Source organism: Acinonyx jubatus, chromosome B4 (genome assembly GCF_027475565.1).
Source record: "Acinonyx jubatus isolate Ajub_Pintada_27869175 chromosome B4, VMU_Ajub_asm_v1.0, whole genome shotgun sequence".
NCBI lineage: Eukaryota > Metazoa > Chordata > Mammalia > Carnivora > Felidae > Acinonyx > Acinonyx jubatus.
Genome location: NC_069387.1, coordinates 15,873,713 through 15,897,641, shown reverse-complemented (window position 1 = coordinate 15,897,641; position 23,929 = coordinate 15,873,713). Strand labels below are relative to the sequence as shown.

Below are 23,929 nucleotides of genomic sequence, written 5' to 3'. Positions count from 1 at the left end.
TGTTTCTAGTGCAAAGGCCATAAGATGGCAACAGTAATAAGCCTTAAATACATGCAGTGTTTTGAAACTTATCTTTACACACCATAAAATAACACACAGGTGGGGTAGAAAAGGCACATATCCACCGTCCTGCCTGGATCGCTATATTGCCTCCGAACTGGAACCCATGCCCTTCTCGAGTGAAACCTCAGATTCTCAAAACAGTGAGCGGAGTGGTCCTTTTAAATGTAAACTCCATCACATCACTTTCGTCTAGCAACTTCCTGTCTAGCTCCGGAGCAAAAACCAGAGTCCTTTCAATGGCCCGTGCGTCATTATAAAATTTGGCCCCACTGCCTCTGACTTCATCCCTTTCAAGTCTCCTCCTTGCTCCCTGTACTCTGGCTACACAGAACATCTTCCCACTTCTAGAACACGCCATGCTCTGGTGCCTTTTCTTGGGCTGTGTCCTCTGTCCAGACCATCGATCCCTAACCCTCACCCCCAATTATCCACCTGTTCCTTTATTTATGCCCTTTTCCAGATTGTCAGGTCACCTACTCTCTGGTTACCTTCTCCCTGCCTTATTTTTCTCTCTGCTGCTTTTTACCTTATGACCTACCCTCTGTTTCACATCAGTTATTGTTGCCTGTCCCATCTTGCTCAGAAATACACTTCATGTGGGTAAGGAACTCTTCGGCTATTGCATGTGCAGCCGCAATAATACCTGGCACATCGTAGCTACCACAGGAACACTTGCCAAGTCACGTCCTGTTTTACAGCTGAAGAAAATGGGGTGCCAAGAACTGAGTTGATCTGCCCCACATCACAGAGGTAGCAGGTGTAAGACTTGGGACTTGAACCAGGACGCCTTCCCGCGGGGATGTTTCTGTGACAGAAAGGGTCTCAGCACTGGCTTTCTGGATTCCTCCTCTGTGGCCTCTGCTGTCCTTCTGGTTTATGTTTATCATTTCTTCAGTGTATTTTTTCAAAAATATAAATAAATCACAATTACAGTCCCCCGCCCCCACCCCCGCTTTAAGCTCTCATTGCTTACTAAAATGACCGGTTTCAAATCAGTGTAGCATTATTCTGGTCACACCTTGACGTGATGTGCTTAAAATACCTTTAAAACAGCACTGTGAAGAAACCCTTTTATGTAAAGGTTATAAATGTGGTTTAAAATATATGCTCTGACTTTTTTTTTTTTAACCTCCATCTCGGGATGGAATCTACCTGACCTCAGAACAAGGGCCACAAAGATTTCCCCTAATTATGTGGCATTCTGTCAAGTCACACGTCTTCACCGGAATGGACTCAGGAAGCTGCTTGACCCAGAGATCCTGAGAGCCTCCAGCTTCCTCAGAGGAATGTGACAGGGTGAGGCGGGGATGGGGATCGGATGGTACTTCGAGTTTCCCACTCTGCTTCAGTTCGAAACGGATCTGTTTCATCAATTTGATACATTAAGCATCGGTATTAAATCTTATTAGTTAAAAAAAAAGGGGGGAGGGGTTCCATGGCACAAGAGTTTGAGAACCGTTTGCTCAGTCATTTTTCCAGCTGAGGTCCAGAAAAGCTACTTACTCACCGAGCTTCTCTAACCCTCAGTCAAGGCTTCCCTTCACTAGCTCATAGTTTTGTAGCCTTTAGCAGAGTTTTAAAACTGAGAATCATAGGCATAATCAATCACTCGAGGTGCTCACTGAAAATGAGAATTCCTAGGCCCCACCTCAGATCTATAGCATCAGATTCCCTGGGCCTGGGTCCCAGGAATCTGCATTTCTAAAGGAGCCATGTAGGCTCTGGTATTTAATCTGCCTCCTGCACTCTCAGGCTGGTCCCTGGTGTCAGGCTTCAGGACCCTGCCTGCTCGTCTCTGGATCCCGGTAGACCTTCTTTCCCCCATCCCTTCGTCCTGCCCTGCTTCTCCCCTCCTTCTGTAATTTTATATCACTGGGTTGGGGGCACATGCCCACTTTCGTAGGTGTGACCCATGCAACTTCATGCTTTCAAACCCAGGCAAGCTTCTGGGTCCTTCTCCTGTTTTTGTCCAGGAACCAAGAGTATCCAGGAACCCATCAAATCAGACTTCAGGGTGTCTGAGAGGACGTGTTCTTGGCAGAAGCTGTGGGTGTACTAGAGACACCAAACAGTGAGGCCAAGGTTCATTTGTTTACACTTCGAACTGCCAAGTGACGGATCCTCCCACGGTAGCATGGCCATGGGAGGGCTCTCCATTTTCAAGGGGCCACACAGAACAGTGGCCACCAACCAAGTGCCTGCCTGGGATGCTTCCACGAGTGACGCACTTGGGAGTAAATCATCTTTATTTATGTTTTAAAGTTTATGTATTTATTTTGAGAGAAAGAGAGAGTGCGCATGAGCAGGGGAGGGGCAGAGAGAGGGAGGGACAGAGGATCCAAAGCATGCCGTGTTGCAACAACAGAGAACCTGATGCGGGGCTCGAACTCATGAAGCATGAGATCATGACCTGAGCCAAAGTCAGATGCTTAACCAACTGAGCCACCCAGGTGCCCCAAGAATAAATCATCTTTAGCTAGTTCAGTAACAGGTTTACGCTTCTCGCTTAGCAGGAGTCCTTAGGTAGCAGCTCAGACTGGTGTAGCGACTCCCCAACGTCATCAGAGTCCCAGGGCTCCTCTCCATCATTCTGAGTGTGTGTGTGTGTGTGTGTGTGTGTGTGTGGTTCTTTTCCTCATGTCTGCAAATGGCAGCTGGATGGTCTGCATTGCCTAGAAGAGGGAAGGGTCCAAGACAAAGAGCTTTTTCCTAATGAGGCGTCACCTGTATACTTGGAAACAAAACCCCTACCCAGAGATTTGTGCCTAAATCTTTTGGGCCATAATTGTCACACGCCTTGCCTGGCTGCAAAGAAGTCTAGAAAGATCAACCTTCCAGCTTTCCTGCCTGAGGAATGCAAAGGGGCTTTGTGAATGGCTTTGGGACTGTCGATATGCTCTCTGCCACAAGGGGGAGCCCCCAGGCACATTGAGCAAGTGTTTCGTGTAACCCTGTTATAAAGAATATAGATACTTGGAAGGAGAGGGTGCTGCAGAACAGTCCAAGATGCGAAATGAAGCCCCAGACCAGGTCCAGATCAAAGCGGAATGAGCACCCAGGAGTATGTGGAGGTATGGGTCGGTAGTGGGGTTAGTGGTGGTAATGGTTTATCTCCAATGGTTTATCTCCAAACGGCTGTATAAATGTGGAAGAGGTCATAAGCTATAAGGGCAATAGATATACTTCAAAGTGTGAAATACGGATGTAGGAAGACTTTTCCGCAAATACCAGCCATAAGCCAACAGCAGTGCGCCTCTGTGCTTACTGCCTTGTTGTGACCATGACTCCCCGACACGACAGGCGGTGGTGGGCAGGGACAGGGGGGAGGTGGTGCAGATCTGGCCACAAAAGCCATGTGGTATGTTTATGCTCGACTCTGTTTCACTTCCCACGTTGTTGTGGACTGACTTCTGCCCCTGCTGCTCTCTGACTCTCCTTGCTGAGATTCTCAGCAACGTAGCGGACAAACACTTCTTGGTTCCCGTACTACTTACTTCCTCCGATCGGACCCCTCCTTTCCTTTCTGAATGGTTCCCTTTTTGCCTCTCGTGATGCCAGCATTTTGGCTGTTCCTGTCATCCACCGTCGCCTTCCCGTCCTTCATTGTTGCCTCTCTGGCCCCTTTCCTAGCGTTCAGAGGCGTCTCACTCTCTGTCCTCTGTGCCCTCACATTTGCTGTTTCTTTCACTCCCTTGTCTACCTGTGTCATTCCTTAGCTCTTCCCTGGAAACCTAGCTGAGCTGCCTCTCCCCTTGGGGACCGTCCCAGCTGCCTCTCCTCCTGATTCTAACTCCCTCCCTTTGTGTTTCTCTGGAATAGCTCATTATCACACTCCGGTAAATGGACTCTGTATTTGCCCATCCCCTGGGGAGACAGAGAGCTATGCGTGAGCGGGGCTCTGCCTGTCATTTTTGTGTCTCCGGCATTTACTTCAATGTTGTATCACAAATGAGAACAAGTATTTGCCGAATGAATGAATGAAAGTATTAGGGTGTCTAATGCTGTCTAGACTCCAGAGAGAAAACAGTCATCATGACTGCGAATGGGCTGGGGGGAGCACAGAGCGGGGAGGGAGGGATGCGGATTTTGGAAGCTCACACTCAGTTACAAGGAGCCGGGCCCAGCTTGACACTTTTCACGAACTGCTTCTCCGTCAACGCAGCAGCCTTTGGAATACCTGGCCGAGTATTTCTGTTGAAAGAAATGGGCATTCAGAGGGGGTTAGTCGCTCAGCTAGCAAGGGACGAAAACTTAGAGGGATAATGCTGAAAGTTAACAGAGCTTAAAATCGAGTCAAAGCAATGCCTCGAAACGCTCTGACAATAAATACAATGATCTTGGTTCTTGTCTTCATACAAGGAGACGGCTGTGTCTCAGGCAGAGAGAAAAGCCTTCCTGCTGATTCCATTTGTCTTCGGGTCCGCCTCTCCTTTCGGCTGACCTCCTAGAAGATGTCTGACTTTGCCTCCCCAGGGACAGGGAGCAGGAAGACACACACACAGACTGGCAGCCTCGCTCTCGATTTGTATGCGGAATTGTGAAATAGACCCTTCAGAGCCTTCTTTTCCTGCCGGGAGCACCCAGGGCTCCTTGGATCGCCCACCACCTCTAGGGCATTACTGTTTCGCCCTCGCTTTTCGGGTCGTGCATTGGAGCACCTCCCCTAATGCTGATGTCTCACTGCTTCTTCGCACATTTTATACCCCGTGTTTCCCACCACCAGATTGCCTTTTCTGTATCATACCTGCGTGGTTCTGTGCTGAACCATCCGGATTGGCAAACAGGATCGTGTGTTAATGTCCACCGAGGTGTTCCTGTAGGATTCAGGTCAGTATTGGGGTGCTCACCAGGTGTATTTCAGGTCATTGGAAGTCCCTTCAAGACCTCGTACCTCACTAGCAAGGAATGCATCTGAAATGGCAGGATTTCAACTGGATCTCCCTGGGCACATAGGCCCTCGCAGGAGCCTCTTACACCTGTCAGACCGCGTTCTGAATATGCTCTTGTAGAATGCACATTACCTATCACACAGAAGGCACTCAATACGCATTTGAAAGATGACAGTTGTATGAATGATGAGCCTGGCCCTTTCAATAATGGCCGGGGAAGCTAGAGCTTCTGAGGAAAAGCTCCTTTGGGGGCTGGATGCCAAGGTTCAGTAGAGATTTCGGGGAGGAAAGACTTCCTTGTGCTTTGTATCGATACACTGTCTCACATCTCAGCAAGAGCACTGTGATGGGCTTTCCTATGTCACCTGATGGTGAGATTTCAGGCTTTTCCTCTCCTTTCTTTTTAAACAGTAATGGATCTGGGGATAGCATCTTGAGCACTTGAATTCAGAGGCCAAAGTTAAAGGGCTAGTCAGGTGGTCCTCTTTTTATGCGCAAGCGGGACCTTCCGTGAGATCAAGACACTGGGGCTGTTTCCAAAGGCAAAACCAGACTCCTGTCAGACTAGAGGAATAAAGGCAAGTGTTGGGGCGCCTGGGTGGCTCAGTCGGTTAAGCATTCGACTTCAGCTCAGGTCACGATCTCGCGGTCCGTGAGTTCGAGCCCCGCGTCGGGCTCTGGGCTGATGGCTCGGATCCTGGAGCCTGTTTCCGATTCTGTGTCTCCCTCTCTCTCTGCCCCTCCCCCGTTCATGCTCTGTCTCTCTCTGTCTCTAAATAAATAAATAAATAAATAAATAAATAAATAAATAAAGGCAAGCGCAAGACATTTCCTTATCAACAGAGAAGTGCCCAGTTGTCGCCCGGGAAAGAGTGACCCTGACTCCAGTTCTCAATACCATCTCTTTAGGAAGCCCCTGGTCACCCATCATGGAAAAAATGTCCAGGACTTTGTGTGAATACAGGTTTAGCTGCCATCCTTACTGTCCTTACTTGCTCTTACCTGGACGTGATCTGTATAAAGGAAATCTCATTGTCTCCTCGAATTATAATGCTGCAAAGATAAAGCTGCTGATTGTTCTTCTTTTATTTAACCTCATGCTTCGATGGTCCATCCGTCTGTTGAGGAGACTTGCTGTAATGTCATTTTGACTCTGTCACATCCTTATCATGAATGCCAGGTCTCCACAGCTCCGTGTTTGAAGACCTTTGGTGGCAGGGCCCTGGCTTCGGGCCAGCTGTGGTCCCTGGACCACCAGCATCAGCACCACCAGGGAACTTGTTAGAAATGCGGGCTCTCAGGCCTCCCACCAGCCTGCTTGAGGAGAGACTCTGGAGTTGAGCCCCACGCCTTCCAGGTGACCTTGATACGTGCTAGAGTCTGAGAAGCCCCAGCCAAGAAGATGTCGTTCCTGATTGCTCGTGGGTAGAGAAGTGAATTAGCGACTCTATCAGACCATCAACGTTTTTCTTTTTTCCCTTTACCAATCCTCTTTTCTTCCCTAGAGCTTTATTGGTGCCAAAAGATGTGCGGATTAGTGAATTTTGCAGAACAACTTGGGAGCTAACAGGATTTTGGCCAAATGGACCACTGCTCTTTCCCACTGCTCCAGGGGCCTCTGCCCGTACCCCCTCACAGCTGTCCTGCCAGCAGACCCACCTGCCGGCTCTGCATCTCTGCCTCAGGGCTCGCTCTGGCTGGCAGAGCCTCCCCGTGTCTGGTGTGGGAGGTGAATGCCCCAGGGGCAGCCCTCAACCGTACCTGGCAAAGTTAGCTCTTTCAGCACACCGGGTTGGTGTTTCTACTCTGGCCCCCAGAACTCTCGAGAGGGTCTTAGGACAGATACCCAGCAGCTCTAAGTAGTAACCTGCCAAGGCACTTTTCATTAGCTATATTTCCTTCTGTATCTGTTTTAATTTTCTCCTATTCGTCCCCACTGGTGAGGAAGAGGCTCCTGCCATAGGGTGATGGAGATGGCCAGACCCATGAGAGGGACACGGACAATCAGGACCAGCCTTAGTTTGTGAGTTACACGGACTCGCAGCCTTGGAAGAGGACACTGCCTGCCGCGTGGAACTGTACGGAGATCGCACTCGGGAACAGGACCGCGGGACCAGGGAAGGCGTTGTAGGAACAAGAGGGCGGGGTGTCCATTGGTTCTTGCAGGAGGATGTGATCTGTTGGGAGTGATTCTGTGGGCGGGTGGGGGACTGAAGCCCACTACTAAGGGATAGACAGAGGCTGTGCCTGGTCCTGTGACACGTCAGGGGGCCTGGTCTATGGGAGCAGAGTGGAGAGAAGAGCTTGTGGTTAGGCCATTCAGGGCCCTCCTAGTTTTCCCCAGAAGTCAGTGATGCCACTTTGGGGTGGTGGTGTTAGGGAGAAATCTGCTGTAAGATGGCCGAAAGGACTGATAGGGAAATTCCAGACCCCAGCCAAAGACTCCCTTTCCAGGTTCTTCTTCCTGCCCTGCTTGCCTCGTGCGCCAAATTACTACTAATGCGAAATGTGGAAGTAACAGACTATAAATCGTTCCCTCTGCTTATGCTAGGGGCTCAGATCTCTGGAGAGTGATCTCCTCTGAGCCCACCGGTGTGAAATAAACCTCCTGCCTTCCAAGATCTCCGAGTACCGCTTGGCTCTTCTACAGGGTGGTCCAGAGCGGGTTCTGTAACAGTGGCGGGGGTCTGGAGCTGATGGCCAAGGAAGAGTTCTTCAGATGTCTGTGGTACAAAAAGATGATTTTATTAAACCCGGGGACAGGACCCATGTTGCAGAAAGAGCTGCGCTGGGGCTGTGAGGAGTGACTGATAATACACCTGAGAGTTGGCGGGGGGGGGGGGGGGGGGGGGGGGTAAGGAAAAAGGGAGGTTTTGTATGTTAAAGAGGACTCGTAAGATACCCGAGGCCTTGCCTTATTGAGCTAGTTAATTTTCCCTGTAGCAAAGTATTAACATTCAGATGGTAGGGGGTTCCTGGAGGAATGTTATACTCTGTTTTTGCCTCAAGTGTATGTCAACGGGGTTGCAGGCTATCAAGAAATTTAATGTTATTTACATTTTCTTCTTGCCTGTGTTCACCACGTCACTGTGGAGGGGAGGGTGATGTTAGGGCTCCAGGAAACTGAGTCTGTGGGTTTCTGGAAGTTAGGCTGTTGATAAGATTGCCTTTTTCTTGCAATTTCCTAAGATATTTGTAAACCCATGGAGACTCCCGTCCTGCACGACGGTGGTCTCTATCAGTTAACCATTGATGTGCTTTCCTTTCCTCTGCTCTTGGGTGGCCAGGAGTGCCCGAGGAAGGTCACACATATCTCACCTGGGGGCAGGGGTGTCGTTAGGTTGTGCTTTGCCCTCGGCTTGCCTTGGGACCCCTTGTCATCAAGACCCACATAATACAGGGCCTTAATGTGGGGCCTGATGCCACAGCATCTCACTCCCTTCCCATCTTGCCTGAAGCCCTCTTTCAAGCGTGCTTTTCACATTTAAATTTTTGTCTCCTGGTCCGCTTCTGGGGGAACCCGGACTAAGAACTAAGAACACCGATCTAACGGTTGTAGTCACGCAAGCCGGTCCTGCCAGCAGAGTGTTTCTGTGAAGGAAACTCAGTAACTTCCGTGGTTTCCGAAAGTCATTCTGTTTTCATTCCTAGGTTGTTACTCTTAGTTTTGAATCTCAAATAGCTGGTGGCAGGGTGAGGCAGCTCTTTAGATCCCTACACTGCTGATATTATATATATTTTTTCTTTCTAAAAAGAAAAACTGAAAAACAAAATCCATGTCTGATGGGTACAAAGCTATAAGTAAAAAAAAAAAATGGGGATGTTGAAATAACGATGACTGAATGGAATGAGAGGGAATTAAGATGTGTCGAAGTGGCTCTCAAAATGTATCATGAAAATGCAGTTTTTCCTCTTCTGTAATTGACAATAAGGTTAAAATCGTAAGTCCATTAATAGATGACAGGCTTCATACACATGCACCATTGGGGGGTTGCGGTCAGGGCTGCAATATGGTGTCTGTCACAGTGACAGTTAGGCAGAAGCAGAACTTGGGAATAATGCTGTCAAAGTCACTAAAGGTAAGATATCAGTATAAAGTGTGATGTGGGGGGTGATGGAGGGAATGTCACTCCAAAGCCAGAAGCTAGAAAGTGTGAGAACCACCAGAGCTGGACAAAAGAATCCAATGCGAAGGACGCCTGGGTGTCTGTCCGTTAAGTGTCCAGCTTCAGCTCAGGTTATGATCTCACGGTTTGTGAGTTCGAGCCCCACGTCGGGCTCTGTGCTGACAGCTCAGAGCCTGGAGCCTGCTTCGAGTTCTGCATCTCCCTCTCTCTCTGGCCCTCCCTCAGCTCACACTCTGACTCTCTCTCAGAAATAAACATAAAGAAAAAGAATCCAATGGGAAGATGTTATATCTGTGTTCTTGATGTTGGATAATTTCTTAATAACTGGAGCATGGTGCTAGTTAATTAATACCTATGATTATAATACTCCACTAATATCTGTGATTCCTGCTTATCTATAAAGGGCTTGGTGTAGAATACATAGTATTGTTCCGAAGACGATTTTGGACAAAGATGTAAAATTTCCCTTAAGATTATTGCTTATGTATTCCGGGACCCATCACAGGTACCTAAATGCACTTTAACAAGTAGTCTGTTTTCGTGTACACAGAACAAAAGGGGTAGGAGGAATGTGTCCTTTTCCTGTAAGTGTCACATTGTTCTAGGGATGCTGTCTGCTATTGTATTCTCATCAGACTTGGAGCAGAAGAGAGAGTCAGTGTCTAGAGATATGCAAGTGACAACCAAAACGAGGCTGGAAAAATGGAGAAAATCGCTGATGTGTCAAGAATGTCATTTATTCATTTAAAATGTATACGTGGAGCACCTGTAACGTATCATACACAGCACTAGGCATTCAGGGTTCCAGTCGTGGGGTCTGGCAGTCCAGTTGGCGTAGGGAAACATTAACCACAGAACCAACAACATCAAGTTATATGAAGGAAAAGAAATACGGTGCTGTGAAAACATAGGGCAAGGGGACCCACTTTGGAAGATTTGAAAACGTTTTCCCTGGGGAGATGATTATTAGGATTTGGAAAACAGGAACGAGAGGTTGTAAATTCAGTAAATTTCGCAAGCTTCCGCTTACTTGTTTGGATACAGAGGGAGTTTTAGGATGGCAGTTGCTTCTGGTGCAGTTTCAATATTTCTATCTAATTGCTTGTTAATTTGGCTGCATAATATATCAGGCACATATTTTTTGTTGTTGTTACCAAACACTCTCTGAGTGTCTTGTTGGCTCTGGTACTGCCAGATGAATGGCAACAGTATTCTATTAAGAATTGCTTCCGTGCGCATTTATTTCCTGTTGTGTTGAAAGGGATTGTCATCACTTTCCAGTGGGCTGGATTCCGAGTGAAATTAACACTGTCCATCATCCTGTCCGGTCCATACTGTTAAACAGTTTCTAATATTTTCTCTTGTTCCCGTCTCTGGGTCTTAGCATGCTTTGTGTTGTCCATTTAATTTTTTTTTTTTTTTGAAAATTTTAGCCAAATTCAGTGAACTTTATATGATGTTGAATCCACAAAGCCCACCCATTTTCAGATGATTTTTAAGTACCACTGACTGCAAAGACACAGATACAGCACTGCTGTTAGAGTAAGAGAAGATAAATCGTTGCCCCTGAGAGTCAGTAAAATAGTTTTTTTACAGTCCATTTCACTAAGTGTTTAGAATGTGTATTACCTGATTAATCAATGTGTCGAGAGCCATAACGACATCAATGTATTTTCACTTGAGCCCGGGGATGGCGGTAAGGGAGGAACAGAATTATTGACGGCTGTGTTTGCCATGGAGTAGTACATTATCTGCTGTTAATGGTGAAAGCAGCTGTTGGCTACCATTTGGTAAAGAGGAGATCAGTATTGTAGGAAGACAAAAAGTGATATCTAAATTTTGGTTTTCTGATCTTCCATAATTGCTTCGGACTGGCTAAATTGTGGCCGTTAAAAAGAAAAAAAGACCTCTTAATTACTATTGTGGGAGTTGCTTTAGGCAAAATGATAACCCAGAGCATAAACTGAAGGTTAAAAATGGTAATTCGGGGCCCCTGGCTCAGTTGGCTAAGCGTCCGACTGCAGCTCAGGCATGATCTTGCGGTTTGTGAGTTCAAGCCCCGCGTTGGGCTCTGGGCTGACAGCTCAGAGCCTGGAGCCTGCTTCAGATTCTGTGCCTCCCTCTCTCTCTGCCTCCTGCCTCCGCCCCTCTCATGCTCTCTCTCTCTCTCTCTGTCTCTCAAAAATGAATAAATGTTAAAAAAAAATTAAAAAATGATAATTCACAAAAGTTTTAGAATAGTTGACCATTTCAAATGTAAGCTTTCTTCCAAGGTATTTTTTTTTAATACTTTGAGGGTTATACCTGTGGAAAATGTCCCAGAAAGGAAATAAAATTCAGTTTATAATGTGTTCTAACTTTGTATTCATCTTTTTACTTCTTGGATCTTGCTCATTCAGGGCTAGTTAATTGGACAGTTTATACACCTGATACTTTAGCATACTAGTGACAAGCACAGATGAATTAAAGTATATACTATGTAATTTCTACTGTATTAGGGATTGTTAGACATCAGATGCCCTGAAAAGTAGACTCTGGGATGGAGATTTGTGTGCAGGGAAGTGCTCTCAGGAACCACACTGCTGAAGGGATGAGGGAAGCAGAATTGAGACATGGGAGGATTTGGACCCTGATGCACTTGCCATGGAGGCCTTGGCTGCAGATTGGGAAACTGGCTTCTCTGAATTGAGGTAAAGGGAAGGGCACTGATTGGTTGTAGGAGGCATCTGCCTTCCAGGGTATGTGACCTTGGAGGAGGCAGATCCTTTCCGAGTGTTGTTCCTGGGGAAGGATCCAGGTGGGCCCACAGCAGACAGCAGTCCCAGCAGCGGGAAGGGTGGACACCATGGTCCCGACGGAAGGGTTGTGTCGCATTCCGTAGCGTCCTCTACACGCGTGAGCACTCATTTCACAGCACTTGAATATGGAAGCACTTAAATTGGCTCCGAGAGGTATTCGTTCGTGCGTGTTCTCGGGATGACCCTCAGAGAGAGTTCTGCGGGATGATCACAAGTGGCACCAATATTCACATGACTTCACCATCGTAGAAAAATGTGCTCTGTTTTCCAAAGCATTTCAGCTTCTCAGTCATTGAGGTAACAATTAAAACTGTCTATATCATAGTTATCATCTCACAGTCTCATTCCTCTGTTTAGAAAACAGGTGTGTAGTTTAAGGGTTGCCATGTGGGAAGGCCACTCATTCTGATAACTGAAATGCAAATGAAAATTTTGGGAGGTGCACTTAGACTGTGGATGACTGCATGACCTCAGATCCCGGGAAAGGTGGATGGAAGGATAAAGTAAGGGCATTCCGCAAAGATGCGCTGCGGGTAGGTCGCGAAAAGGCTGGAGTACGGTGACCTCTGATGACCTCTGATGTGTTTCCATAGCCATGTGTTCAGCAAGAATGAGAAAAGGATATGTTCTGTGTTTGAGGCCGATTGGATCCTGTTCCCTGAAGGTGGGGAAATCAGAACTCCATTCCACTCTCATTTCCAGCTTCTTTCAAGGACAATGATCTTCCAGTAGGAAACCTCTCACAGGAAAGAAGAATGGAAACCCAAGACAGGTGAAGAGCTGGTCAGAGATCACCTTGTCACTTTAAATAATTCCCTTCTCCAGATGTAGACAGATTATCTGCCAGGAACTTAGTGTTCTTTACACATGGAATTGGATGCCCACTCCTGGTAACGGTTTAGGAATCACAGAGGAGAGGTGATAGAAAACGAAAAATGGAACCGATGCTGTTTCGATATTTGGAGGGGGGATAAAGATATATTTTGGAAAGCATGAGTTGGAGAGCTTGACTTAAATTATGGTGAGCATTTAGAAAGGAAGTAACAGAAGGAGGCCACGTTGTTGATTAGGAACAAGGCCCGTGCACTGAACCTCATTTCTTATTTTGGAAGGACGGAGGTGGCCTAGGCATAGAAACCTGGGCCCTGAAGGCAAGAGTCCTGGCTTCCTCATTTTGCCACTGTTAACTGAATGACTGTGGTCTTGTCACACGATTTCAGAACTTTATTTTCTTCCCTTTGGAAATCATGGGCCTGTGTAGTTCAGCTCCAAACTGGTATTTGAGGAAGCACGATTCAATATCCAAAAAAAAAAAAAAAAAAAAATGCATTCTTATTTTCCTTCCTCTTAAAATACATAAAAAGGGATTCAATTCAGAATCCTCAGCTCTGCTGTTCGTATCCTATTGACTCTTCTCAGTTTTTTTGTCTCTCACTCCTTCCAGAGAGTCAGATTTGACAAGTGGGGAAAGAACTCTCTCGCTTACGTCTAGACCACATGCATTTCCCCCTCCTTCCCATTGCTTCCTCCCCCATCTCTTCACTCAGACCTCTATTCTTTATTATTTTTGACTGACAGCCGATTTCTCCCAAGTTTTTCCCTTCCTAAGCCTTTCAGGTTCTATCTTCCTCTATTAATTCTCTGTCAGCTCTCTGACTCTGATGTACAAAGAGCCCCAGACCAGTCTGGCTGAGAGAGCTCTCCTTAGGAGATAGATGGGGTGGGGACAAATGGAGGATTGGGGAAGGCAATTACGGGTTTCCTTTGGCGTCCTGGAGGAGAGAGAGAGAGTGCGTGTGACCAATTTCATTCTTTCAGTGACTTTTCATTGTATGCCAGTTGTGGGCTTGGTGCTGACGACAGAGCAGGGAACGTAGCATGGCAGACCGAAACTCTCCCCTCTTGGAGTTCACTGTGATAAGCAGTATGAAGGAAATAGAAAGTCAGTGCTGGGGACGGGTGAGGGTCTGCTTTAGACAGGGCGTCGGAAAAATCACTTTGAGGGGCTGACGTTTGAGTTAAGACCTGCATGACGGGCCAGAGTGTTCAAGGCAGAGGGAGCAGTGGGTACATAGACCCTGACCTTGACATGTTTGAGAAGCAGAAAGAATGGGGCTGGGGAGGTGAGGGAGACGGGGCAGAGAAGGAAGAGAGGTCTGCTCAGTTAGATAATGTAGGACGCGAGCCTTGGTGATGATTTTGAGTTTTGTTCCAACGATCAGTGAAATCTCGGAGGGGTTTTGCGTAAGGGAAAGACGAAATATCTGATGTAAGTTTGTAACAGATTCTTCTGGTAGCTGCATAAGAATGGATGGCAGTGGGGCAGGAATGGAAGCGGAAAGACTAGTTAGGAGGCTGTGTGTGGTTCAGGGGAGAGATGAGGTGCCTTGGGCTAGAGATACAGAGAGGGAGGTGGATTTGAGGCCGAACTGCCAAAGACTGGAAGTAGGAGATAAGGGAAGGGGAGAAGTCAAGGGTGATAAAAAGTTGTGGTGTGAGCAGTTCATTGCCATCTACTGAGATGGGAAAGTCTGGAAAAGGGAGAAGAAAGTCAGGGGTTATGTTTTGGATATACCTCATATGACAAGAACATTAGACATCCAAGAGGAGCTGTCAGGCATTTGGACCATATAAATGAGTCTGGAGCTCAGCCGGGAGGTCAGAGCTGCACATATAAATTTGTGTGTCACCGTCAGAGAGGCAGGGAAAGCCAGGAAACAGGGTTGAAATCACATAGGGTTAGAAGTAGCTGGGCAAGAGATGATGATGCCAAATGATACAGGAGCGAGTTCTAGGGCGCTCCAAGATGTAGAGGTTCGAAAGAGGAGGAGAAGCAGAGCAGAAAGACCCAGGAGAGTGTGATAGCATGGCTCCAGCAAGAAGAGAATTTTGGGGGAAGAGAGTGGTCAACTGAACAATTGAGTGAAATAAGTTGTTTCCATTAACTTTTGGAGCATGTTGGGATGTTGTGGAGCTTTTGAGGCAAACAGTTTTAGCCAGATTTGAGTGGTTTTGATGAGTGAAAAAGTCATTGAGGAGAGGCAAGCAGTGATGTAGACGGTGCTTGGGGGAACTGTTTGAAGGGGGGGCAGAGAAGGCAGCTAGGAGATGGAGAGGGATTGTGAGTCCGGGAGGAGCATGTCAGAACGCTTGCAAGAACGACCCAAGGGAGAGAGGGGCAGACACTGGTTGTACACAGGAAAGGGGAGGCGAGTGGGTCAGTGATGTTCGTTTCTTTTTTTTGTGTTCGTTTATTTATTTACTTGGAGCACGAGAGGGGCAGAGAGAGAGAGAGAATCCCAAGCAGGCTCCGCACTGTCAGCACAGAGCTGGACACGGGGCTCAAACTCACGAACTGTGAGATCGTGACCCGAGCCAAAATCAAGATTAAGTTGGACACTTAAATGACCACCCAGGCGCCCCATCAATGATATTCTTACAAAGGTGGTAAGGGCTGGGGATCCAGAGCAAGAGAGGGGGGCCGTTGGCTTTTGATAGGGGCAGAGACATTCTTCTGATGTAATTCATGGTAAGCAAAGAAGATGGTCTCTGATAGGGACTGATTTGTATCTTCACCAGAATTGACATGCTAAAGCCCTCATGCCCAACGTGCAAGTATTTAGAGCAGCAGTTAAGGTTGAATGAGGAAGTAAGGGCATTGCTCTAATCCAATAGGACTGGTGTCCTTAGAAAAAGAGGAAGAGATACCAGAGAACTCTCTCTGCATGTGTGTGCACACAGAGAAAAGGCCCTGTGAGGACACCGTGAGAAGGTGACCATCTGTAGGCCAGGAAGAGAGGTCTCACCAGAAACCAAGCCTGATGCTTGGATCTTGGACGTTCAGCTTCTAGAACTGTGAGAAAATAAATGCCTGTCGGTGTAGCCGCCCAGTCTGAGGTATTTTGTGATGGCGGGCCAAGCAGACAGAGAGGCACAGAAGCCGAGAGGTTTTAGATCTAGTAGAAGGTGTTTGAAAGCAGGGCCCTCTGTGGGCTTCTTTTTCCTCACTGAAGTATGAGGTGAGGCCATCAGCTGAGGTGAATGGAGAGGTGGGGGCTAGGGAGGTTGGAGCAGAGAAGAAATGAACTAATGATTTTAAAAGAGATTGAAATTTATTAGGGAAATAGGACTGCCAGAAATCAATTTGAAGTTTGTAGAGCCAAATTTGAAGTGCACTCATTCACTGGAATTGTGTGCTTTTTTTCTCCAGCAGGATTTGGCTGGTTCGGGGCAGGCCCAGGTGGCAGAGAGTTGGGTCTATTCAGGGCTCTGAATTTTCCAGGCGAGGGCAACGGAGAGAGAGAGGCAAGGGAATTCACAATGCTTTCGGGGACATGAGTTGGGCAGGGAGAGAAATGAAGGCAGGTGTGTGTATTGCAGGGAAGTCTCCATACGATTAAAGAATGATTGCAGGGAGAATACTGGCGTGAGTGAGTAGAACATATTAAAATTAGCAGCAATAAATTCTATCTGGTATATGAGAGTGGTGATAGAAATACTCACTTCACAGGATTATTCTGAATATGGAGTGAAAATACTTGCTACACGGTAAGTGGAGGTATCAGGCTGGTAAACTAAAGTAATACAATGGATATAATGTATCTCGATTTCCTTAAGGCCCTTCATTCTAGCTCTCACACCCATGAGCAAAATCACAATATGTAAATGATAGCACGTAAAATAGGTTTCATGAATGGATGAATTGTTGCATCCAAAATTATTGGTTCTCCTTAGTTTTAGCTGTGTGGCCAACCCCCTTGGCAAAATGGCCCATTTCAAACAACCCTGTAAGTGAGAAGTGTCAGAGTGGGGCATTGGATAAGTAAGGCTCCTGGTGTTTTCCAGATGCTGCAGCAGTGACTAGATGAAAAGATGTCAAAGAACCATAATTTTTTTTTCACAAATCTCAAGCAAAAAGTTAGAGGGACTCTGAAGAAATACATGCAGTCTGTACTTCCTGTGTTCAGAATCGCTCAGGCAGAAGCAGAATGTGATAAGACTTGTAAATCCCAAATTACATTCAATTGTGTCTAATAAAGAGATTTTAAAACTTGAGAAAATATATGTTATTACTGGGAAAGAAATACAGGAGTTGAGAAAAAAAGATAATAAGCAGCTGAATTAGATGGAATCGTTCATTGCCTAAGGAAAAACCCATGGCTGTAATAAAAGTAATTATTCTGAATATTGTGTTTCTTGAATTAAAAAAAAATGCATTCAGTGGATAGAATAAATAGAACAGATTCCATTTTTGATAGAATTGAAAAAAGAGGTGTGTTAGATAACGAAAACGCTAGTACTACATGTGCCTTTATCTGAACTTCTCCTTGATTCTGTGGCGTTAATATGCACTTACGTTGACTACAGACCCATTCCTGTAAAGTTCTTGTAGGCAAAGGCCTGTGTTTGGGGAACATGCAGTTTCGAACTGATGCAGCCTTTTTGATGTTGCAGTGGATGGAGCCCCTGGGCTCACATTAGGGATTCATAGCACATCGGTCCCCACTCAGGGTCATCCCTGTGCGTGGCCTCGTCAGGCCTATTGCTTGACACTTAACGGGCTAATGGGGGCTCCCATGGGCCTGAGCTCCACTCTGTCCAACATTTGGGGCTGCTCCAGAGTCTCACTTCCCACTTTAGCACCCTTGATTGGATTACTAATTTCTCTGAGCCCGTCAAGAGGGGCTGGGGCTGGCTTGGCCACTGGTGGATGGGTGGGATGGTGTGAGGCTCCGGGAGGCTAGAGCTGGGGGTTGGGTGAGGGCAGCTATTGTCCAGGGCAACAGGAGCCAGATGTCAGTGATGTGAGGGTAGTCACAGTGATTGCTGGCCATGGCCGAGAGGGATCCCTAAGGTGAAAACCGGGAAAGGCAAATGGGTCCCTTGGGAGTGGGGTCGGAAGTTGAGACTTGGGTTGAGGGACTTGGGTTGTGGGGACTAGGGAGGCCAGAGGGGCCAGAGCACTGCCAGAGGCTCAAAGCGATGGCAGTACTCAGCCTAGACCACAGCGGGGGCTCTCCTTGCAAATGGGGTTGGACTTAGGGACAGAAGAAGACATCTTTAAAAGCATTTTTTTTTAATGCAAATTCGTTCACTGTGAGGTGCAATACATTAAAAACTCATTAGAACTCATTGCCAGGTATGATCCTATTCACAGAGACTAGTTTTTTTGGATGAGTAGGAAATGGGAGTAGGAACTAGTTAACAAGCAAGAGGAAATAGCCTCCAGAGGGAAGGCACTTTAAAGGAGAACCTGAGCCCAGGGAAAGAGGTCCTCTCAGAAATGGCCTGAAATGGTCCTTTCCGAGTCTGGCAGGCAGCGCCCATGAGGTCTTCCAGGCTCGGACGCAAGACAGCAAAGCGAAAAGTAAACATCCAACCCCCCTCCCCCCAAATCCATACCCAGACGCAGGAGCTCTGATTGAAGCAGGTTCAGATTATTCCAGATTTTAAGTGAAATAACAGCAGCACATTTTATCAGATAGGAAATTGCGAATGGCAGATAGGAGATTGGTAGATTTTAATGTAATCGGGAGTTGAGGTTTGTTGAGTAGGGTTATTGCTCTGGAGGTGCATGGAATGAGACGTGACGCGATTGAGTGCGCTGCGTAGAACCCGGCACCACATTCCAGCAATCGTGTTTCGTCTTTGCAGGGATGATTACGTAGTGCTGTTTCCTTGTCGGATTTCATCTGTAATTCCGTCGCTCCACCTTGAGATGGATAGGTCTCTTGGGATACTCTCCTAACGCTTCCTAATTACGGTTTACCTAAGCTCAGGAAATTCAGTTAGCCAATTCTCTTCCACTTTCATTCAATATTAATAAGAACGCTTGGACAGCATCATTTTAAACACAGTAAAATCTCAAATAAAATGAAGAGATACTAGGTTCTTCTGGGTAATTAAATCTTATAATTAGCTGGGGGGTTAATCAGAAAATCCTTTTGGTTCTAGTTCTTCCTGTTAATTTTTTTTTTCTAGAATTTTCTCTTTTCAGTCTGAATGGCTCCAGAATCCTTTTTTTTTTTTTTTCCCTCCATGAGTTATAGTCTTCTGGTATCTCAGTTTTAGTTGCCATTTGCTCATTCACCCATTTGTTCAGATTTATTAGAGGGGGCCTCTGAGAGATGAGGAAGACACAATCGTGTCAAAGGCCGATATAGAGACGTAATAACAGTGAATCGAGGGCAAATTCTAGAAGTTGCTTTTTGAACAAACTCTAGTTTATAGTTTTTCATCATTGTCTTATAAAACATGAGTCACACAAAACATCTTGATCGATAGGGAGATTCTGTGTACTTCCTGTTGAACTGAATGAAGTAATTTCAGGATTTTGAAAATCATTTTTCTGTGACAGGGCCTTTTGCCTCATTTCACATTTATAAAATTGCCACAGTAAGATGAAATATTCTACTGGCTACTTTTATTTTATTATGACACATCCTTATTGCCATTTTATTTCATATCTAAGGTGCTCCCAAATGTTTGGACATGATTTCGGAAAGACTTTTTTTGCGCTGATTTTCATTATGGTGACACTGACCTTAATTCCACAAGTAAACCCCAAATAGACTTTATAAGATATATCACTATCCACTACGTTTTTTTTTTTAGTTTATTTATTTATTTATTTTGAGAGAGAGACAGTCCAAGTAGGGGCGGAGCAGAGAGAGAGAGAAAGAGAGAGAGACAGAGAAAGAGAGAATCCCAAGCAGGCTCTATGCTACCAGTGCAGAGCCCGATGTGGGGCTTGAACCCAGGAAGCCGCGACATCATGACCTGAGCAAAACCGAGAGACGCTTAACCAACTGAGCCACCTAGGCGTCCCACCATATGCTATTTTTTTAATGTTAAACCAGTAAATTAGGATTTTGCTCACTGCTCAGATGTGTTCAGTGCCTAGCTTTGGGGATATTTATGTTTTCATAGCATATTATTTCCCTGGAGCTTCAATATTGATTAGGCAGCTCCTCCACGTTGGTACCCAGTCTTTGCCGTAGTTTGTATTGAGTCAATTTCTCCTTGCTTCGATGATCAGAAACCGTTGCACCACCTTTGTTCGTTTTGCTTTTTATTATTATTATTATTATTATTATTATTATTAATGTTTATTTATTTTTGACATAGAGAGAGACAGAGCATGAGCAGGGGAGGGGCAGAGAGAGAGGGAGACACAGAATTTGAAGCAGGCTCCAGGCTCTGAGCTGTTAGCACAGAGCCCGACGTGGGACTCAAACCCATGAACCGTGAGATCATGACCTGAGCCGGAATCGGACGCTTAACTGAGTGAGCCACCCAGGCACCCCTGTTCATTTTGTTTTTTAAAGAAGAGTCTGTAAAAGTGTCTTCAGGAGGTTCCTAGTGTTTGACCCTAATGCTTTCCTGAAAATGAATATGAAGTATGATTTTATAAAAATGAACTATGGACCTACAGGTTATAAGGCAGATTTTACTCTTTCATGACTAAGATTATTTTAAAACTGTAGTTGTGGTTCAAATATTTACATATTTAAAATTTTTTTTTAATGTTTATTATTTATTTTTTGAGAGACAGAGAGCACGAGCAGGGGAGGGGCAGAAGGAGAGGGAGACACAGAATCTGAAGCAGGCTCCAGGGTCCGCCCTGTCAGCACAGAGCCCCACGCGGGGCTCGAACTCACAGACCATAAGATCACGATCTGAGTCAAAGTCAGAGGCTTAACTGACTGAGCCACCCAGGCACCCCACATATTTTTAAATTCTTAAGTGTTATCCAGTGGCCATATGGCTACCTCAGACACCACTATAGACTCAGCATGGAATATAGGTAAAAGTTATTTTCCCAGTTAAATTTTTATCTTACTATTCACTTCTCCAAGGTTTACTGACGAAATACTTAGTTGACAGAGAAATTTGTTTATTTTTTGGTTGGGATGAAGAGCTTTGATTGAGATTGCATAGCTCATATGGACACTTAAACATGGATTTTATTAAAAAAAATTTTTTTTAATGTTTATTTATTTTTGAGACAGAGAGCATGAACGGGGGAGGGGCAGAGAGAGAGGGAGACACAGAATCCGAAGCAGGCTCCAGGCTCTGAGCCATCAGCCCAGAGCCCGACGTGGGGCTCGAACTCACGGACTGCGAGATCGTGACCTGAGTTGAAGTCGGATGCTTAACCGACTGAGCCACCCAGGCGCCCCTTAAACATGGATTTTAAATGCCATTTTAGATACATTTGCAACTCACGTCCATTGGCATTCTCTCAGAAAAGGCCATGTCCTTCACTTACCGTCCAGTTTTCTGGAACAGTCCCCATCGGAGGGTTGCGTTTGATGGGGTGGTGGGGCCGAATGGAGGTATTAGTGACAATGGAGGCTGGTTGTGTGTTCTCTGTAGCAGAGTTCCCGGGAGGCTGAGCGCTGTGTCTTGACTCAGAAAAGCAATCATGTTAAATGTTCTCAGTACCATAAATCTCCTCTTAAATTATTTCCCTCCTTGAGCTTTTCATCTGAAAATTTAAAAACCGCAACAAACTCTTGTTAGTGGCATGGTAACTTAGCTCACTTTACTCTTGTAATTTTTCAAATTATTTCATCGTTTTTCCCGCTAACGCTACTGGCTGTGAGGCAGTCCTGCATTTCTTGAAAGTCTTATTCTAGGCTATTAGGAGAAGACAATCAGGGTAGAAGAACGTGATCATCGATCAAGCTTAAGACTTTGTTGGGACACCTGGGTGGTTCAGTCGGTTAAACGTCCGACTTCGGCTCAGGTCATGATCTCATGGTTCGTGGGTTCAGTCCCTGTGTGGGGCTCTGTGCTGATGGCTCAGAGCCTGGAGCCTGCTTCGGATTCTGTGTCCCTCTCTCTCTGCCCCTCCTCTGCTTGTGCTCTGTCTCTCTCAAAAATAAATAAACATTACAAAAATCATAAAAAAGAGTCTTTTAAAAAAAGAGTAAGACTTTGTCACTCAAAGTGCAATGTTTAGTCAAGTAGGATTGGCATCACCTGGGAGCTTGGTAGAAATGCAGAATATTCGGGGGCACCTGGGTGTCTCAGCGTTAAGCATTCAGCTCATTTTTAAAAAAAATTTTTTAATGTTTGTTTATTTTTGAGAGACAGAGACAGAGCATGAGTGGGGACGGAGCAGAGAGAGAGGGAGACACAGAATCTGAAGCAGGCTCCAGGCTCTGAGCTGTCAGCACAGAGCCTGACGCGGGGCTTGAAACCATGAACTGTGAGATCATGACCTGAGCTGAAGTCGATGCTTAACTGACTGAGCCACCCAAGCGCCCCGAGCATCCAGTTCTTGATTCTAGCTCAGGTCATCATGTCGTGGATCATGGGATCAAGCCCCAAATCGGGCTCCTTGCTGACACCACAGAACCTGCTTGGGATTCTCTCTCTTTCTCCCTCTCTCTCTCTCTCTCTCTCTCGCTCTCGCTCTCGCTCTCTCTCCCCCTCTCTCCCTCCCTCCCTCTCTCTCTGCCCCTTCCACCCCATTCTCTCACTCAAAATAAATAAATAAACTTAAAAAAAAAGAAACAAATGCAGAATATTAGGCCCAATGCCAGACCTCCCGACTGAGAATCTGGATTTTAGTAAAATTCCCAGGTGATTCAGAGGCGCATTGCAGCTTCAGGAGTGTTGCTTTAAGAGGCACCCTCAAAAATGACAGTCCCCGCGAGGGCTCCTGCTGAGTCCTGTTTAAGCGAGCTCTCTGTTCCATTTACTGTGCTGAGCGTGTTCACGCATTGTCTCTTACAAACTGCATCAAATCTGCAGACGGTATTATCCCCATTTTGTGCACGAAGCTGAAAGCACAGAGGAGTTAAAGAACTTTCTTGGAGCTAAGTGCCTAGTGTGCCACGGCTCTGAACTGTGGTCTGTTTGCCACCAGAGTGTATCTTCTTGATCAGGGTGATGTTTATTCAGTTCGGAAATGTCTTCAACACTCTCGTTTGGAGTGTTGGAACATAGTTTTGTTAAAAAGGTAAAATCATGCCTCTCATGTAGATAGGAAAATGAACACCTTTGAGAGATTGTGTTTAACTCATCCGTAAAGAAACTGGTAAGGTGTTACAACCAGTTCAAAGGAACAGACAGATTTATAGATCAGGAATATTGAGACGAATGATCAAATGGAGGCAAACCTAATTTTCCCTCTGTGGGGGAGCGTTGTGTCTCCACTGGACATAATTCATTTGTATGCCTGTTGACAAGAATTATTTTGCATTGCTGTCAGCTAGCTGCAATTTATAGAATTGCAAAATAGCTCTGTTAAAAAAAATTATTCATGACACTTGTTAAAGCGGTAAAGCAGACTATAGAGTTCTGTCGGGACAGGTATGGGGGCCACCACAATGGGGTGTTTAGCGGAGAGAGATTGGGCTCAACTCTGGGGACAACAAGGATGTGGGGGAGTTTATAGCTAAGGAGCACATGGGGGCAGGGGTTAGTGGATGAACACTTACTGAAAGAAGGCATCCGGGTAAGGGGGCATTCTGGCTGAACTGGCCTGGCAGCATTCTCCCTGAAGGCAGGCCAGGGTGGTCAGATATCACCTGGGGAACAGTGGGGGATGAGGAATTGGGTTAGATATTCAGGGTGATCACATGTGGAGCGTAAGGGTTTCGGGCCAAACTGACTCAGCAGGATTCTTTGCTAAAATTGGACTCTGAAGGACATGCCCCAGGACGGGGTCTAGTTGAAAAAGCTCAAGGAACCTGACGACAGTTTGATCAAGGAGAGGGTCTTTTCAGCTCCCATAGGTTCAGATTCGGGGAGGGGGGCAAGTGGTGCTTGCTATAGACTGTGAATAGCCCTCCACTGAAGGTAGATTTCCCCCCTATTAGTGGAAGTGGCATCGGATAGTGGTTAAGAACACAGAGTGATAGCACGTGGCTTCAAAACTCCAGTTCTAACTAGCACAGATATATCCTTTAATCTTACCGTGCTGTTTTCCTCATCTGTAAAATGGACAGAGTGCCTACTTTGTATATTTATTTGAGGAATAAATGAGGTGACATATGTATGAAGTGTTTGAAACGACACCTGGTGCCTAACGTCCATG

The 23,929-nt window shown here is 46.0% G+C and overlaps 1 protein-coding gene and 1 long non-coding RNA gene across 2 annotated transcripts in view; one reads left to right on the top strand and one right to left on the bottom strand.

The window, feature by feature from the left end:
• The window catches only part of ST8SIA6 (ST8 alpha-N-acetyl-neuraminide alpha-2,8-sialyltransferase 6), a 149,352-nt gene that overhangs the window by 31,289 nt on the left and 94,134 nt on the right, over positions 1 to 23,929 (top strand). The window lies entirely within an intron of this gene.
• LOC113603608 (uncharacterized) lies at positions 1,833 to 21,395 on the bottom strand. The gene is made up of 3 exons (XR_008299936.1): positions 21,149 to 21,395; positions 7,558 to 7,675; positions 1,833 to 7,229 (listed from the first exon to the last, which is right to left on the bottom strand). It is a non-coding gene; the product is annotated as an uncharacterized LOC113603608 (long non-coding RNA).